The following is an 18405-nucleotide window of genomic DNA, read 5'->3' on the forward strand; positions in this document are numbered from 1 at the left end:
TAACTGGAAGTTAATTGATTTAGAAAACCGTTCTAGAAGGAATAACTTACGTGTTTTGGGTATTCCAGAGGGACCGGAGGGGAAGGATGCTAGGCATTTTGTTATCGAGGTATTCTCTGAAGCATTTCCTGATCTCAAACAGTGGAACCTGGAGACAGAGATCCTAAGAGCACATAGATTTCCTTTTTTTCAAAGAGGTAGGGCAGGTGGACCTAATGAAAACCTAGGGCGATAATAACCTGTTTGAACAATTATTTGTTGAGAGAGGCATTGTATGACTTGGCCAGGCCAGTCAGGAAGAGGACTGGTAAGGGTTGTGACTTTTTTGTCCGTCCAGATTTCTGTCAGGCTACTGTTCAAAAGAGATAGAAGTTACGCCAATTGATCCCATCCTTTCAGGCTAAAGGTGCGCAGGCCTTCCTGCTGAATCCTGCGAAGTTGAAAGTAATTTATAAGGAGAAGACTCCGTTTTTTATGTCAGAAATATTAGCAGAGGAATTTTTTAAGTCAATGTGACGATAACATACAGCTAAGTTTGGCATAGGATCGCTATCAATACAGTTATTTGTTTCAAAATGTTTGCTTTTGCAGGGTGTGGGAGGGTCATGGGGGTTCGGGGGGTACGGTTTCAATCCACTATCCATCATTGAGGACTCAGTCCTTATGACTCATTTGGGTGGGAGAGGGTTGGTGGGAGGACAGGGGCAGGGGGTGGGGAACGGGGGTAGCGAGGGGGGGAAAGGCACAGAGGGTAGGTGGTGGTTGTTGGTGAGTAGAATGTTTATGGTACTTATGTGTTTGAGGCAGACTATACTGTGTCTGAGATTCTGTCTGGAGGGAGCAAAGGGAAGTCAAGAGTGCTCGATCGATTTTGTTGATTTAACTTGATAAAGAATATGGCTCGATTTTCTATTTGTTTGTGGAACATATGTGGTCTAAATGACAAAAGGAAAAGGGGGGTGATGGCTCAGATGCTGCGGATGCAGCGATATGATTTGTTATGTGTACAAGAAACACATATAACATGGAATAATCGAAAATGGCTTAATGATCTAGGCATGGAAATTTTAGGATGTACCAAACAAAGCTCTAATACTAGAGGTGTAGCAATTTTTATGAGACATGAGTTAGGGGTATGTAGGCGGGTAAAAGAGGATGCTTTGGGGCGCTGGAAAATTGTTGAATTGGTTGTCAATGTTTTCTATGTACAATCTGTTCAATCTATGGATCTAATTTGGATGATCCAGAGGTGCTATATCATCTAAGTATTGAATTGGCGGTTTGGCCAGCCCCCCTAATCTTTTGCGGGGATTTTAATCTTCATTTGGAGGGGGACTTTGACATTACGGGAGACAGTCCATACATGGGAAAAAAGATCAAAGTTTTTAAAGCTATTAAGGGTTTAGTTAAAGAGTTTGGCCTGGTTGATGTATGTTTAGCCCAGAAGAGAAATGACCCCGGTAATACTTTTTACTCCGCTCCCCACAAGAAGCATGTTCGCCTAGATTTTTTTTTTACCTCTGCGGATGTGGTGGCAAAGGCAAAGATAGAGATTATGCCGAGGATAATCTCAGACCACAATCCGTTGGTATTGGAACTTGACATAAGAACAAAGGTACAATCAAAAGTATTGACCTTCGAGCGCAATCTTTTGTTAGATCCCGAATATTGTAAATATATGTGTGAGTGGATCCCAGAATTTTTTTTAATTCATTGAGGTACAGCTTCGGATTCTATTGTGTGGAACACATTCAAGGCTGGTGTGCGGGGAGCGACACTGAGCTATTCGATAACTAAACAACGTAAATTACTTATGGAAATTAAGGAGGGGATGAAGCACCTTAGGCTTTTGGAAATTCGGTTTATGGGAGGGCTGACACACCAGCAAAATACTGACGAAACCTTAAAGGCCTTTGCCATTTTTGATAATGAAAATTCACCAACATTTTGTAACAAAGACCGCAGCGAAGCTGGCCATATATAGAGCTCAGGTTTATGAATCAGGGGAAAATGCTGGTAAAATTTTAGCTAAGAGACTGCAGCAAAGGGAAATTCTGAATCGAATATGCAGGATACAGGACCATTATGATAGGATACAGGACTCACCAGCCGAAGTCTTGAATGTGTTTTGCAGATTTTAAACTGCTCTTTATACAGAGGGTGTAATAACCGATGTAGGAGGGCAAATGAAAGAATTTAGTGACAATATTGAAACCAATAAAGTCTCACAAGACCAAAATGCGGTATTGGCAGCAGATGTAACTTGGGAGGAGGTGGAGGCAGCAATACTATCATTAGCTATGGGCAAAGCAGTTGGCCCCGACGGTATTCCGTTGGAATTTTATAGAACTTTTCGTCAGGTGCTAATACCAGAACTCATGATATTATTTCTTGATGCCCAACGCAGTATAGCACCAGAGTCATGGCGAAAAACTACGATCATTGTTTTTTAAAAAAACAGGGTAAGCCCGCGCTTTCCCCATCATCTTACAGGCCGATTTTGCTGATTAATTCGGATAGCAAGATTTTTTCTAAAATGTTAGCTTTACGTTTAGCGGCAGTTATTACCCCTCTTGTTTCTGTTGTCCAGCATGGGTTTATCCCAGTGAGGGACACTGCCGACCATGTAGGAAGGGCTATTGCCCTTCTGGATTGGGCTCAGGAAACAGACTCGGCGCTAGGGGTGATCCTGTTGGATGCCGAAAAGGCGTTTGACAGGGTCTCCTGGCAAGATATGTGGGAGGTCTTGCGCTGGAAGGGCTTCTGTGTGGAGTTCATACAAGCAGTTAAGACTTTATATATAAGCCCAGTGGCCACTATACGGATATCAGGGCTAGAATCTGAGGTATTTAATATAAATAGGGGCACAAGGCAGGGGTGCCCATGCTCCTCCCTTTTATTTGCTTTATATATTGATTTATTTTTGGATAAGCTAAATTGCCACATGGATTTCAAAGCTATCAGCTTTAGCGGTGTAGAGTATAGAGCACTTGCCTATGACGATGATATAATTATAGTATCTAGTGATATTGTAACAGCTCTTCCGGCAATAAAAGTACTAGCGGCACAGTTTGGTCATTTTTCAGGATATAAACTTAATATAGAAAAAACTCAGAAACTTTATTCTGGTAAGGATCCCCCGGCAGATGTAGTGGTAACACCTGAGACAACATATTTGGGAATAATAATTACTCCTATTGTGGATAGAATTCCCACCCTGAACATTCTCCCAGCTATTGAGAAGGTAAACGCGACTTTGGAACGTCTGGATCATCTGCACCTTTCCCTCCATGGCAGATGTAACATTTTAAAAATGTTGGTTCTCCCCAAATTTTTGTATATATTTAGAACAATTCCTTTAGAATTCCCTAATTCATGTTTTTTAAAATTGGAGAGGATGTGTTCTAGATTTTTGTGGGGATACCGAAGAACAAGAAGGGCCTATAAGAAAATGATTCTTCCAAGAAATCGGGGGGTTGGGGTATCCCATACTTTATAATGTATTATTGGGCTGCCATGATGCAGATTCTGGGGCCGCGCGTTGTGGGGAGCAAAACCTTGATTCCTCTTATTCATAGACCATCAATTTATGAATTTCGGACTTGGAAGGGAAGCCAATGGCTGTCTAGTAACTATTGTAGAACCAAGATATTATACAAAAACAAGGTTTAAGATCTTGAAGGCAGCCTATAAAGTTTGGCAACAAATTAAACGGCTATATCACATTCCTAAATTAAAATCATATACTCCTTTTAAAGCCTCTGGGCTTCTACCGGTAATTTTTCGGGATCATGTAGCATTTAAATGGGCCCTAAAAGGCATATGGTGTTTAGGGGATTTGTTTGATCAGGGGGATCTACTTGCATTCTCAGACCTTAGAGAAAACCTTGGGTTAGATAAGCAAGATTTCTTCAAATATTTACAAATTCGGAGTTATATGGATAAACTTGGTGCAAATACAGGCAATCAATTCGGGAAAAGGGTGCTAATAGAGAAAATGAAGAGTAGAACATCGATAGGGCAGTATTATCAACAGTTAGTTGAAGTCCTCTCAGATGATTTAGTAAATTGTTGAAGCTTGCTAACAGTGTATTACTGACAGGAAGATTACGCAGTCAGCACTATATGGCTATATACGATTTATATTACTCCCCTAGGAAGATATCTCGTTGGGGAGCAACAGCGGGGGTTAAATGTGATCGATGTGGGTTGTTCGCGGCTGATTCAGTCCATATGTTTTTCTCCTGTCCAAGATTGGGGAGATTCTTTCTAGAGCTGGAGGGATTTTTAACTATTATATTTGGAACCCCCAAAGCGATTACGGGCGATTTAGTTATCATCGGGGTAGGCTCGGATTCAACAGCGAATGTAAGAAACGATTCTACAAGCGCACTTTTGTTTATTATGATGGCAGTGGTTCGTGCATGTATTACCAATGAGTGGATAAGTCCTGATCCTCCCACTTTCTTGAACTGGAGAGCTAGATTATTGGCTATGTACAATTTTGAATCGTCAATATATAAAACTAAAGGGCGAAGGAAGAGAAGGCTGGGTGGTAAAATTTGGTTACCTATTCTGGATTGGATCTCTTAAAATAATGAAACTCTAGGAGGTTAATTTAGGATACTCAGGGAGGGTATATTAGGGATATAACAATGTGCTATATGTTATTGTTTGCCGTGTTTTTTATTTTATTTTTTGTTTGAATTGTACCATAGTCATGTGGAATAATATGTATGCTTCCTAATGTGCCTGGGAGAAAACGGAGATAAAAAACGCAATAAAAAAAGAAAAAACTTAAACTCACCTCTATGGACTACGTGTCCCACAGTGCTACCGGCAATGAAATGAAGCCACGCCCACTAAGGGCAATGATGGAAATGAATGAAAGGCAATTTGAATAGAGGTGAGCCATCAATGCGTGATTTGTATTTGCCCATGAAGAAGAGGCGGAGTAGCCTCGAAACGCGTCGGCATGGAGAGTAAATGATGGTGACAGAAAGGCGAGCTGAGTCAAGGCAATTGAAAGGTGGTGATGCCGTCGAGTGCCCTCTTAATGCTTCAGGGCAATTGTTTGAAAAATATTGATGCACGGCTGCTCTGGCCGTGGAGAGGAGCACCATTCCGAGAGAGCAGGAAGGCTGTGGTGAAGAACGAGTCCACCCCGTTTACATGGCGTCCCTGAATTTACATACAGCACGCCTTCGCTGTTCCCAATCCTACTCAAGGAGTATAAATGAATTTTAAAAAGACAATCTCAGCATTGAACCTACAAAGGCAATTTATAAAACCTTAAACTTACCTCTATGGACTACATGTTCCACAGTACTACCGGCAATGAAATGAAGCCACGCCCACTAAGGGCAATGATGGAAATGAATGAAAAACAATTTGAATAGAGGTGAGCCATCAATGCGTGATTTGAATTTGCCCATGAAGAAGAGGCGGAGTAGCCTCGAAACGCGTCGGCATGGAGAGTAAAGGATGGTGACAGAAAGCGAGCTGAGTCGAGGCAATTGAAAGGTGGTGATGGAGTCGAGTGCCCTCTTAATGTTTCAGGGCAATTGTTAGGAAAATATTGATGCACTACTGCTCTGGCCGTGGAGAGAAACACCATTCCGAGAAAGCAGGAAGGCTGTGGTGAAGAACGAGTCCACACCGTTAAGCATGGCGTCCCGGAATTTACATACAGCACGCCTTTGCTGTTCCCAGTCCTACTAAAGGAGTATGAATTAATTTTAAAAAGACAAGCTCAGCATTGAACCTACAAAGGCAATTTATAAAACCTTACACTCACCTCTATGGACTACGTGTCCCACAGTGCTACTGGCAATGAAATGAAGCCACGCCCACTAAGGGCAATGATGGAAATGAATAAAAGCCAATTTGAATAGAGGTGAGCCATCAATGCATGATTTGTATTTGCCTATGAAGAAGAGGCGGAGTAGCCTCGAAATGCGTCGGCATGGAGAGTAAATGATGGTCACAGAAAGGCGAGCTGATTCGAGGTGATTCAATGGTGGTGATGCCGTTGAGTGCCCTCTTAATGCTTCAGGGCAATTGTTTGGAAAAAAATATATATAGACACAGTGCCTTTTAATAAAAGGGGTGGTAATAAAGAAGCTAGACTGCGTCGTTTGGAAACCAGGTATATATTAGAACTAGATACCAAACAACCCAAGGGTCTCAATACCTGTGAAGATTTACACACATATCTATGAAAGATACGACCAGCAATTGTTTTTAATTTGGTCCATATTATCTACTTTACATTTTTATACAATATTTATGTGCGTATTTATTTATTTATCTACTTATTTATTCAGTATGTATTTAAATGATTAGGTATTTGCGACACATTGTTGGATTGTTGGGCTGCTGTTTTGTGGGCTGTTATACTGTCTCATTAAACTGACTCATCATATAGGGGTATTACTGAAATAAGATCTATGCCCCTAAAACTTAGACACCAGAATAGAGGTATCTAACAACCTGTATATATTTTATGAATTAACTGGTTGAGAAACACTACAAAACAGGAGGATTTTAGTTAATTTATTGGTAGTTTAGGTTGGAATGATTTTATAACAATTTTTACATTGCATATATCATTTAGTGGGAATCAGCCTATTGATCTTTTCTAAAATTAACTACCGGTTCTTTGTCCTTCTATCTCTTATATACTGACCGTGATGTAAGTAGCATTTAGGCACTTATTGGTAAATGGCATTGTCCATACCTAGAACATTGGTCAGATATTTGCTAAAGCTGCTCGCACTATCTGTACACCAAAGACATCATTTTTCACTTTTTTTGCACATTTGCACAAAACATTTACACACAGGGGTCTCATTTTTTAGGATATTGGGGGGCAACCCTTTTTAAGCATTCAGTCACTTTATTCTTACAACAGCAGGAAATTTTAGCATTAATCGGGATAACGAGAAAATATATATATCATGAAGGGATAGAGTGATATTAAGATTGATATATATCCCCGTACCCATCAATATTGTTTTAAATAATATTGTTTTAAATAATATATAGGATGTTATCCATATACATATTTATTGGGTAGCGTTTATGTATTTTACTGTATTTTAAAGAGATTTGTTTCCTGATGACTATTGCAATATCATATGCTCATTTTTAACACGATTTAAGCATTTATGCTGTAATTGATGTGAATGTTATAAAATGTGCAGTATGTTTTCTATTTCAATGCCGTTGCACTTTGCACTTTAAAAGGAGGTATTACCGCCCATGCGCTGTCATGTGATCAAGGCCGTTTTACTGGCCGAAACGCGTCATGGCGACAAGGTGATAGCAAAATAAAATCACTTGGAAAGAATCTGGGTCTGCTCTTGCCTTCTTCAAGCTGAAAGGGGATCGATAGGCAATCCAATACTCTCTTGTTATAAATGTGAAAATACTGCACTTGCGTTGGAAAGTATTGAGAATTATATATGTTTCTTTTTCTCATTTAAAGTTATGTGAAAGTCCTCTTTCTATTATCATGTTTGGACTTTGAGGAACAGTGGGTCCTTTCTTTATGTTTGTAAACACACTAGAAATGGTGGACGAGTGATTTACCATTGTGGCTAGTGAAGAAGAGCGTTTGCTCGAAACGCGTTGCCATTAAACGTTTTTCAAAACAGCGAGCCTTGGAGTGCGAGTATTCCTTTACTGGATTCAGGATTGTGGAGTTTTCGAAAATATATATATATATATATATATATTATCTACTGGCGGTCGCCAGTAGATAGTTATAGTTAGGACCGTGTTTCCATAGGAAATCCGCAACATTCTATTTGAAATAACTTTGGCGCCGGTTGACGAATCCTCGCGAAATTTTCAAAATAGGTGGGGCGCTCCGCTCCGCTCCTACCCTGAAAGTCTCGGGGGGATTCGTCAAGCGGGGGCTGAGAAAAAAGGGGGGTCCCAAAACGCGTTTTCCCCATGCATTTTCCCATAGGACCTTTAGTCCGAGCTACAGCCCGAACGGCTGAACAGAATTACTTGAAATTTGGCAGATAGGTAGTCCTCAGGTCAGAGATGTGCCTTTTGCAGGTCTGGTGTAAATCTGTTCAGTAGGTCCTGAGAAAATAGCATTTAAATCAATATATATATCTGTAAGCGCTCCGAGTGCCCACCGCGCGCGCATAAAAAATAAATACATAACTTAGCATTTAAAAAACCGTACAAATTCACTGAAAAAACCATAGGTTTCACACACGTTATAGTTAGGAATTAGCATTTAAAAAACCTTGCAAATTCACTTAAAAAACCATAGGTTTCACACATGTTATAGTTAGCTGTACATTTCACTCGTAAAAAACCAATGAAATTCCACGTTATAGTTAGATCAGGTAACTATAACTTGCGCGACCGCAATCCACAATGTGTCATTTCAGATGTCATCATTGATGTGATGAGTGATGTCACTGACCATGTCATGAGTGATGTAATATGTGACGTCATCAGCAGTTTATTGTGGGCGCGCAAGTTATAGTTACCTGATCTAACTATAACGTGGAATTTCATTGGTTTTTTACGAGTGAAATGTACAGCTAACTATAACATGTGTGAAACCTATGGTTTTTTAAGTGAATATATATATATATATATCCACCACCAGTCCCGCCTCTTAAAAGAACGGGTCCGACACATGCTATTGGACCACTGCAGGTAAGATTTATTTGCCACCAGTACAGCAGGTAAGTACTAAAACACCTGGCAGACGCGTTTCGGCGAATGCCTTAATCATTGCCAGCATTGTGTTTTAAAACAAGTTCAAAATGTCCAGGAACTTTGCTTACTGTTTGATAGTTCTTCAATCTCTATGGATGGTAAACGCAAAGTATGCTGGTAACTGGAGTCCCGCAGTCCATATTGTCCCACGCACTGTGTGAGTCAACAGTCCCACATCGCGAACTTTGGTTAAGTAACCAGTCCGTGCATTCAGTAATGCCCTGGCAGTCGCCAGCATATGAGTCTGCTTATTCACTCCTTGCGGGGACCATGGCGGCAAACGTCGTCTGCAGTTGTCCAAATCAGCAGTAATCTGCTGCTCTCTCCTCTTAGTACCAGGAACGTTGTCTTGGGCGAGGGGGCGCCGCTTTTGCGCGTTCCGCACAGCACACCATAGAAGTTGTCGACATCAAGCGGAGCACCTGACCGAGAGGCGTGTCGGATGTACAGCGTCGACTGCTGCACTTTAACATCCACCACCAGTCCCGCCTCTTAAAAGAACGGGTCCGACACATGCTATTGGACCACTGCAGGTAAGATTTATTTGCCACCAGTACAGCAGGTAAGTACTAAAACACCTGGCAGACGCGTTTCGGCGAATGCCTTAATCATTGCCAGCATTGTGTTTTAAAACAAGTTCAAAATGTCCAGGAACTTTGCTTACTGTTTGATAGTTCTTCAATCTCTGTGGATGGTAAACGCAAAGTATGCTGGTAACTGGAGTCCCGCGGTCCATATTGTCCCACGCACTGTGTGAGTCAACAGTCCCACATCGCGAACTTTGGTTAAGTAACCAGTCCGTGCATTCAGTAATGCCCTGGCAGTCGCCAGCATATGAGTCTGCTTATCCACTCCTTGCGGGGACCATGGCGGCAAACGTCGTCTGCAGTTGTCCAAATCAGCAGTAATCTGCTGCTCTCTCCTCTTAGTACCAGGAACGTTGTCTTGGGCGAGGGGGCGCCGCTTTTGCGCGTTCCGCACAGCACACCATAGAAGTTGTCGACATCAAGCGGAGCACCTGACCGAGAGGCGTGTCGGATGTACAGCGTCGACTGCTGCCCTTTAACCTCCACCACCAGTCCCGCCTCTTAAAAGAACGGGTCCGACACATGCTATTGGACCACTGCAGGTAAGATTTATTTGCCACCAGTACAGCAGGTAAGTACTAAAACACCTGGCAGACGCGTTTCGGCGAATGCCTTAATCATTGCCAGCATTGTGTTTTAAAACAAGTTCAAAATGTCCAGGAACTTTGCTTACTGTTTGATAGTTCTTCAATCTCTGTGGATGGTAAACGCAAAGTATGCTGGTAACTGGAGTCCCGCAGTCCATATTGTCCCACGCACTGTGTGAGTCAACAGTCCCACATCGCGAACTTTGGTTAAGTAACCAGTCCGTGCATTCAGTAATGCCCTGGCAGTCGCCAGCATATGAGTCTGCTTATCCACTCCTTGCGGGGACCATGGCGGCAAACGTCGTCTGCAGTTGTCCAAATCAGCAGTAATCTGCTGCTCTCTCCTCTTAGTACCAGGAACGTTGTCTTGGGCGAGGGGGCGCCGCTTTTGCGCGTTCCGCACAGCACACCATAGAAGTTGTCGACATCAAGCGGAGCACCTGACCGAGAGGCGTGTCGGATGTACAGCGTCGACTGCTGCACTTTAACATCCACCACCAGTCCCGCCTCTTAAAAGAACGGGTCCGACACATGCTATTGGACCACTGCAGGTAAGTTTTATTTGCCACCAGTACAGCAGGTAAGTACTAAAACACCTGGCAGACGCGTTTCGGCGAATGCCTTAATCATTGCCAGCATTGTGTTTTAAAACAAGTTCAAAATGTCCAGGAACTTTGCTTACTGTTTGATAGTTCTTCAATCTCTGTGGATGGTAAATGCAAAGTATGCTGGTAACTGGAGTCCCGCAGTCCATATTGTCCCACGCACTGTGTGAGTCAACAGTCCCACATCGCGAACTTTGGTTAAGTAACCAGTCCGTGCATTCAGTAATGCCCTGGCAGTCGCCAGCATATGAGTCTGCTTATCCACTCCTTGCGGGGACCATGGCGGCAAACGTCGTCTGCAGTTGTCCAAATCAGCAGTAATCTGCTGCTCTCTCCTCTTAGTACCAGGAACGTTGTCTTGGGCGAGGGGGCGCCGCTTTTGCGCGTTCCGCACAGCACACCATAGAAGTTGTCGACATCAAGCGGAGCACCTGACCGAGAGGCGTGTCGGATGTACAGCGTCGACTGCTGCACTTTAACATCCCCACCAGTCCCGCCTCTTAAAAGAACGGGTCCGACACATGCTATTGGACCACTGCAGGTAAGATTTATTTGCCACCAGTACAGCAGGTAAGTACTAAAACACCTGGCAGACGCGTTTCGGCGAATGCCTTAATCATTGCCAGCATTGTGTTTTAAAACAAGTTCAAAATGTCCAGGAACTTTGCTTACTGTTTGATAGTTCTTCAATCTCTGTGGATGGTAAACGCAAAGTATGCTGGTAACTGGAGTCCCGCAGTCCATATTGTCCCACGCACTGTGTGAGTCAACAGTCCCACATCGCGAACTTTGGTTAAGTAACCAGTCCGTGCATTCAGTAATGCCCTGGCAGTCGCCAGCATATGAGTCTGCTTATCCACTCCTTGCGGGGACCATGGCGGCAAACGTCGTCTGCAGTTGTCCAAATCAGCAGTAAAAATACTTGGAAAGAATCTGGGTCTGCTCTTGCCTTCTTCAAGCTGAAAGGGGATCGATAGGCAATCCAATACTCTCTTGTTATAAATGTGAAAATACTGCACTTGCGTTGGAAAGTATTGAGAATTATATATGTTTCTTTTTCTCATTTAAAGTTATGTGAAAGTCCTCTTTCTATTATCATGTTTGGACTTTGAGGAACAGTGGGTCCTTTCTTTATGTTTGTAAACACACTAGAAATGGTGGACGAGTGATTTACCATTGTGGCTAGTGAAGAAGAGCGTTTGCTCGAAACGCGTTGCCATTAAACGTTTTTCAAAACAACGAGCCTTGGAGTGCGAGTATTCCTTTACTGGATTCAGGATTGTGGAGTTTTCGAAAATATATATATATATATATATATATGTATATATGCAGACTGCTACTTTTTTGCAAAGCAGTTCAAGGACACAGCAGGGAAATCGAAGGAACCTTTTATTCACAGCTTGAAAACATGGCATAATGCATTTCGGCTTCCTAGCCTTCATCAGATGCCATATCAACTAGTTTTCACCTCCTCCCTCCTTTAAATTTACTCCGGCACTCCCATGGGTGGGAGAACAGCTGACCCTGCTGCAATTAGAGCAACTGCAGTCAAATGCCAGACTACAGCTCCCAGCATGCACATTGATGGTAAGTACCGAACAGTGTCGAATTAAGCCCAAGTGAGCACTGAAACTGCCTTGTAAAGGGGGGGCCATGTAGTGGCTGGCGAATGCCATTAAAGGATGTGTCCAAAGTTCCCTCGAGTCTCCAACGTCCAGCCCCAATTCCAGAACAAACCGGGCCGGAAAGCAAGCTGAAATTAGCTTGCATCCCTGTGAAGTCACAGACTGCCGATGGCAGCGGCCACTTTCCTGGCCTGTTTATGAGGCGGTCCTGATCAGTATCAATCCCTTGATGCGAAAAAGTCAAATTGCCAATATCTCTCAGGACTCTTGAAAGACGGGTCCTTGTAGCGCGCTCCTGGTAGACGCAAAAAATCATGAAGACAGCTACTTTTCTGCAAAGCAGTTCATGGACACAGCGGGCTGCAAAGCAGTTCAAGGACACATCAAGGAAATCAAAGGAACATTTTATTCACGGGTTGAAAACATGGCATAATGCATTTCGGCTTCCTAGCCTTCATCAGATGCCATATCAACTAGTTTTCACCTCCTCCCTCCTATATATATAGTTTTTTTTTTCCCACTGAAAAACAGAAGTTGAAGTGACATTATAGCTAGGTGAAAATGATGCAATTTTAAACTTACAAAACCACTCAAATTCACATATTATAGTTATTTTAAGTAACTATAACTTGTGCCGCCTATAGTAACTATAACCGACGCCCTCACTATGAACAGTCTCCTCATCAATAATGTAATTTCAAATGTTGTCAATGGTCATAGAAGATGTAATGAGTGATGTAATATGTGGGGTAAATAGTAGGCATGGCGAGGGCGCAAATTATAGTTACCTTAGGACACGAGTTACAGTTACTTGAGATAACTATAACTGGTGAATTTTACTGGTTAGGTACATTTCAAAAGGCATGTTTTAACTGACATTTTTACCTATAATGTCACCCCAACCTTTGTGTTTTTTACTGGATATCTAGTTTTTTTTAACTTAAGCAATATTTTATTACCATATGTAAAGCCAACCCACTGCCACATGCGGCCTTTGGCCGTGACCACCATAGAGGTAGCCGCAGGGTCTGTGGCCAAATTCTGCATCCAACCCCTCCCCCAGACAGTCAACCTGATCCTGCACACACCTGTGAAGTTGGCCGTAGAGTCTGGCCTGTGGCCAGGCCCTGCGTCAAACCCATTGGTGCAGCCCCCCCTCTCCTCGCCACTTAGGGACCCGGGCCCTTATTTTTAGTAGAGGGAAGTGGTGCACAGCCCCACACCCCAAGCCATTTCGGGATCTGGGGACCCCATCCCTCCAGGCTTTTTTTTATTTAAGGGGAGGGTGGTGCACGGCCCCCCTCTATGAGCCAATAGTGGTGCCTGGGAACTACACCTCCTAGGACCTTTGTTCTTTATTATGGGTAGGAGTGCATGTGCCTTTGTTCCCTGAGCCAATAAGAACCCCGGGGACACCTTTCCCTGGGCAAAAATCCATTAATAAGGGGAGAGGCGTTCCTTTGCCTTATTTCTATCATTCAGCCCCAGGAGATCGGGTCTCCTCTAATCTTGGGAAGGTGGTCTGGGTGCCCCACTATGCATATTTGTTAATACAGCCCCAAACTATAGAATCCCTGGGGCCTTCTCGTAGCTCAGGGGGCCCTGCACCTCCCACCCAAAAGCAAAATTTCACGTTGCACCCTGGGCCACCACTTTAAAAAATAAATTGCCACGGATTGGCAGTTTCTCCTGAAAATCATGGCAAAATTTCATTTTAAAGTTTTTGGCCCCCGGCGAGGTCCGTCTGGGACCCCACCACCAGGCCTAGAGAGTCAGGTTCTCCCTACTCTGCTCCCTCATGTCTTCTTTTTACCTTTTTCCTATGGCTCTTGACTGAGTCTGAGTCCTAAGATGGCTGCTGTTACATTCTTGCTGATGTGATGGCAGCCAATCAGATCTCACCATGAGATCTGTCCCCCACGGATTCTCCGCAGTGTGATATATACAACGTTTTTGAGCTTTCATTGCTCAAAAACTACTGATCAGATTTACACCAAATATCAAAAAGCACTCTTTCTGGATCAAGATCTAGCTTGCTGTCAAATTTGGTGTAAATACGTTCTGTGGTTTGGGCTGTAGCTTTGCCTAAAGTTCTTGTCAAAAAATAAATGGAGAAACGTGTTTGCCCCACCCTTGCTCCCTTTGTCACCCACCTGCTTCATGGATCCCCCTGAAACTTTCCATTCAGGCGCGGAGGTAGAAGAACATTTATTTGGACTGTTTTGTGAAGGTTCATCAAAAGGCACCAAGGTTATTAGGAAAACAAAATAATATTTTTCCTATGGAAACGTGGTTCTAACTATAACTACCCAGCTGTGATCACCACTGGGTAACATATATAAATAATTTAAGTGTGGCTAGGGGATTTTAGGGTTCAAGTATGGGTAGTTTTTAGGGGTGGTTTAGTTTTGCATAGGTTTCTGTAATAGGTAGTTTTTAGGAGTGGTGAGAACTTTTTATTGTATCTCATTTCTCCATCTCACAAACCACTGTCAATCAATAGTTTATTGTTTAGTTAGTTAAAACCATAACAATCTTTTATCACAATAAAACATAGTACATAATACAGCAGAATTCATTATTGAAAGAAGCTTAAGAGTGTTAGATCCATGTGCGGGTATGTTATTTAACTTGTGACTGGTCGTACATGTGACCGCAAACTTTCTTCTTAACAAAAAATTTCAAATTAAACAAGAAAATGAAAAATTATATCTGAGGTTGGTTAACTGTCAGTGGTCCTTGAGTAATTCTTCTTCAGAACCTACCATGGAAAATTATATTAAAAATGTTGTGTTCGTTTGATAAACTGGTCTAGACCATTCTGTCCATTAGAATGGCTAGTGCGATCAGGGATGTTACGAACATGAATGTATCAAAATGTAACATTTGTGCAAGTGCACAAATGTTTAAAAAGGCTAATGCCCAAGTGTTTAATTAAGTGTAAGAACGACATGTGCAAGCTTGTTCGAATGCGCAAGCTTATAGGGGTATCGGCTCGAAGTCCTGCAATTTTATTGAGTTGAGACGTGCGAGATTTATAGGATTGTCGGTTCTCCCTGGCAAGAGGCCGTCATAGTTGATCCCGACTCTCTTAGTAATCTACCTCGTTCCGCGAAGTATTTGCCGAACTGCGCTAGGACCTTTGGAGTAACGGATGTATATTTGAGTAATAGTGCTCCCTTACATGATCTTATATCATGTTGCATGAAGATACGCCTCAAATACCTGCGTCTCTGTTGTAGTAAGCTTGCACAGCAGCATACAATATAGGCAACTGATTTAGAGTGGTATTTACACAGCCTACATTGCTCCTACCCCAGAGCCAAGTATTTACAATGTGCCCTGTACTCCCTGATGGGTGTTGTTAGCAGCCTAACTGATATAATGTTCTTTGATGTGTACTTTCCAATTGCTGCTCTCAAGTATGGTTGGCAGAAAGAGGCTTCATGGGATACTTCAAGCTCCTCCGCACCTCTGATGCCTCTTGCCTTATTTATGTCTAGATCCCTCTGGGCCTTCTTGGCTTGTGCCTTTAGTTTGCTTTTTAGTTGTACTTTGCTGATTGAGAGAGTTAACAAGAGTGCTGGATCCAAGTTTAAGGATGATCCTGCTAGTTCCAGGAACATTGCCATAAGGGCACCGTGCAGGGCCTCAGGATCAGCCCAGTACACCTGAAGATAATAGTTAGTAATGACCTTTTTGCATGCTACATCCATGCTTACTAGAACGAATTCCAGGCGTACTAAAGTGTGCCCAGTGCACCTTGGCATGCCAAATATCTTCTTGTAGGACAGTGTGCAGTTCCGCTCTAGTGTCTCGGTTAGAATTCCTGGATAGGCGAGGTGGCCAAAGCTTATTGTTTGTACAAGTTTAGCCCCGATGACTCTTCGAATTGCCTCAGCTGAATGGCTGTTTAGCTTATGGTGGAGCATAGATAGAGCATACATGATTTTTGCTGCTTTAACTGCTATTGCCTTTGTCTGCAGTGTTTGTTTCCCTGTGTCCGTCAACCAAACTCCAAGGTAGTTGTACTTGGAGTCCATGTCAACCTTTAGTGGGCCGAGTTGCCATTTGAGTTAATGTTTTGGGGGCTTTCGCCAAAAATCAGGAATTTTGTTTTCCCTTCATTTGCATGGAGGGCTTTGCGTTTGTTTTACGTGTGTAAAATGTCCAGGGCCCTCCGCATCCCAATGCGGGTCTGGTCCATCAAGATCAAGTCGTCCTCATACTGTATTATTGGTAGTTTTTTTTTGTCCTAGGAATGGTGGAAAGGGTCTGCCTCACAAACCACTGATCCCCATCTTTCTCTGTACCTCTCAACACCCTTTACCGCAGCTCTTTTAAACTCACCCCTCATGAGGGCTTAAATTAGTTTAACATGAATAATAAATGTAACCTTGTTGCAAAGAGGGGGCCCAATATGTCTTCCCTGGGCCCCAAAAATTCTTAAGACAGACTGGACAGTAAGTACGTCTCGCTCCTAAATCATTAAACACACACATCTTCTCCAGAGATGTTTCATGGCATGTGCGAAGTGGGCTAATGGCAAGAACACACAACTTCCAAGCCTCCCCCCCTGAAAAGCTGACGTTTCTGTCTACTTGACACCATGGGGGTCAATTCACCAAAATGCCAGGGGCAGTGGATGTGACAGCACACACCATTTGAGTGTTAACTTGTCTCACATACACATGCTTACACATACACACATAGTCACATAAACACACTGTCACCAGCAAGCACTCATACAACAGACATTTAAAAGCATTGTGCTTACCTTATCTGCCAGATAGGGTCACATTTCAGCTAATTGTCCTTCATTTTTTATTACACTAATACTAAATAATAGTATTCATTATTTGTGTAATAAAAACTGTAACAGAAATACAGAACGGTGGAACTCCAACCGATATCCATTAGGAAGAGCCCCTCTGATCCAGGTTCTGATTTTGCCACCTTGAGCCCAGGTGTCGCAAAAGATCAAGCCAGGGCCCAGGGGTAACAGCAGAGTCCCCTGTCGACCCCTAAATGACGTCCATGCGCTTGACACCATATTTCTCTTTCACAACCTCGCTATGCCTAATTCTCCTCTGAAACTGCCTCTCTACGTTTTCGTACGTATTTTGGGGCAGTGAACAAGACATTTTTCAGCTGTCTGAGATTTTAACATTATTCTGTATTGTCACCAGAGCTTGAAACAGCGGGAAATCGGTAATACAATTCCAAGTTGTTCTGAACAGCGCCCCCAAAATATGTATTGCCCGTGCGATGGGAATCTTTAACGTGACACTGCTCTCCTCACATCAATATCCGTCGAAACACATGAGAACGTGCAAAGTCACTTACCTTTATAGGTTCTGCTGAGAACGTGTCCCCTTTGACCTCAGTCTGCTTGAGACATGCGGGGCCGGATGATACGTCCACCCGTGGCAGAACATATTGTGGCTTCGACTGGTGATATCGAAGGCTGCAGGGGTTGGACTAAAGTACAAAGAAAACAAACCCAATCGCACAGGGAAGTTAAAACTTGTCTAACAGGTCTGGAGACATGGTGACAGCTGCCATCGTGAAATGATAACAGCCATGAGAACGGAGGCTTATGAAGTTTGTTAGAGCTGCCAGGGTTGCAAGGGGTTAAATCAGAAGCAAAGAAGGAAGCTCAATTAAATGTAAAAGCACCGAAGGGCGTGTAGACTCTTAATAGCAGCCGTTATAATAATAAGCTTCAGGTGAACTTGTATTGTCTAAAAATATAGCTGCCTCTCTCGCGAAGGCGCGCGCCCGCTTCGACGCACTCGCGCGTGGGTGCTTGCGCTCACCTGCGTGCACCCTGGAACGGACGTCTGTTTTAATTGTTTAGTTGGGGAGCCCAAACGTTGCCACGCGCGATACGTACGATCTTTAAAAATGCAGGTCTTGATTCGTTGAGCCATGGTCACAAGGAAGACAGTGCGAGAAGAAGAAAAGACACTGAATGAAGAATGTCTGGGGTCCGGAGCCAAGGCAGATACTCGTGAACAGCAGATGTGTTTTTAAAAAACTGCTTAGTCAATGCATGTAAAGTGTCTGTACTAGAGCCTTGTTTTCTCCACTCGTGCACCACTGTCTACCAACTCAGACAGGAAGCAACCTTCCAGTGTGGGTCTGCTTGGTGTTACCCTGTAATTTAAGTTGGCATAGGTTCTCGACTGCGTGCAACGCGTACTATAAACCTGGCCACTGACAGTATGCGATTCTGTGACTGCAGGAT

At 43.1% G+C, this 18405-nt stretch overlaps 1 protein-coding gene across 1 annotated transcript in view; it reads right to left on the minus strand.

The window, feature by feature from the left end:
• LOC146866449 (transmembrane protease serine 11C-like) overlaps positions 1 to 17627 on the minus strand; it is a 430518-nt gene extending 412891 nt beyond the window's left edge. Inside the window, exon 1 of the mRNA XM_085636517.1 lies at positions 17502 to 17627. The gene's annotated coding sequence lies outside the window, so the exon portion shown is untranslated. The remainder of the gene's footprint in view (positions 1 to 17501) is intronic.
• Positions 17628 to 18405: the final 778 nt, after the last annotated feature.

Source organism: Triturus cristatus, chromosome 2_1 (assembly GCF_964204655.1).
Source record: "Triturus cristatus chromosome 2_1, aTriCri1.1, whole genome shotgun sequence".
In the NCBI taxonomy this organism is placed as follows: domain Eukaryota; kingdom Metazoa; phylum Chordata; class Amphibia; order Caudata; family Salamandridae; genus Triturus; species Triturus cristatus.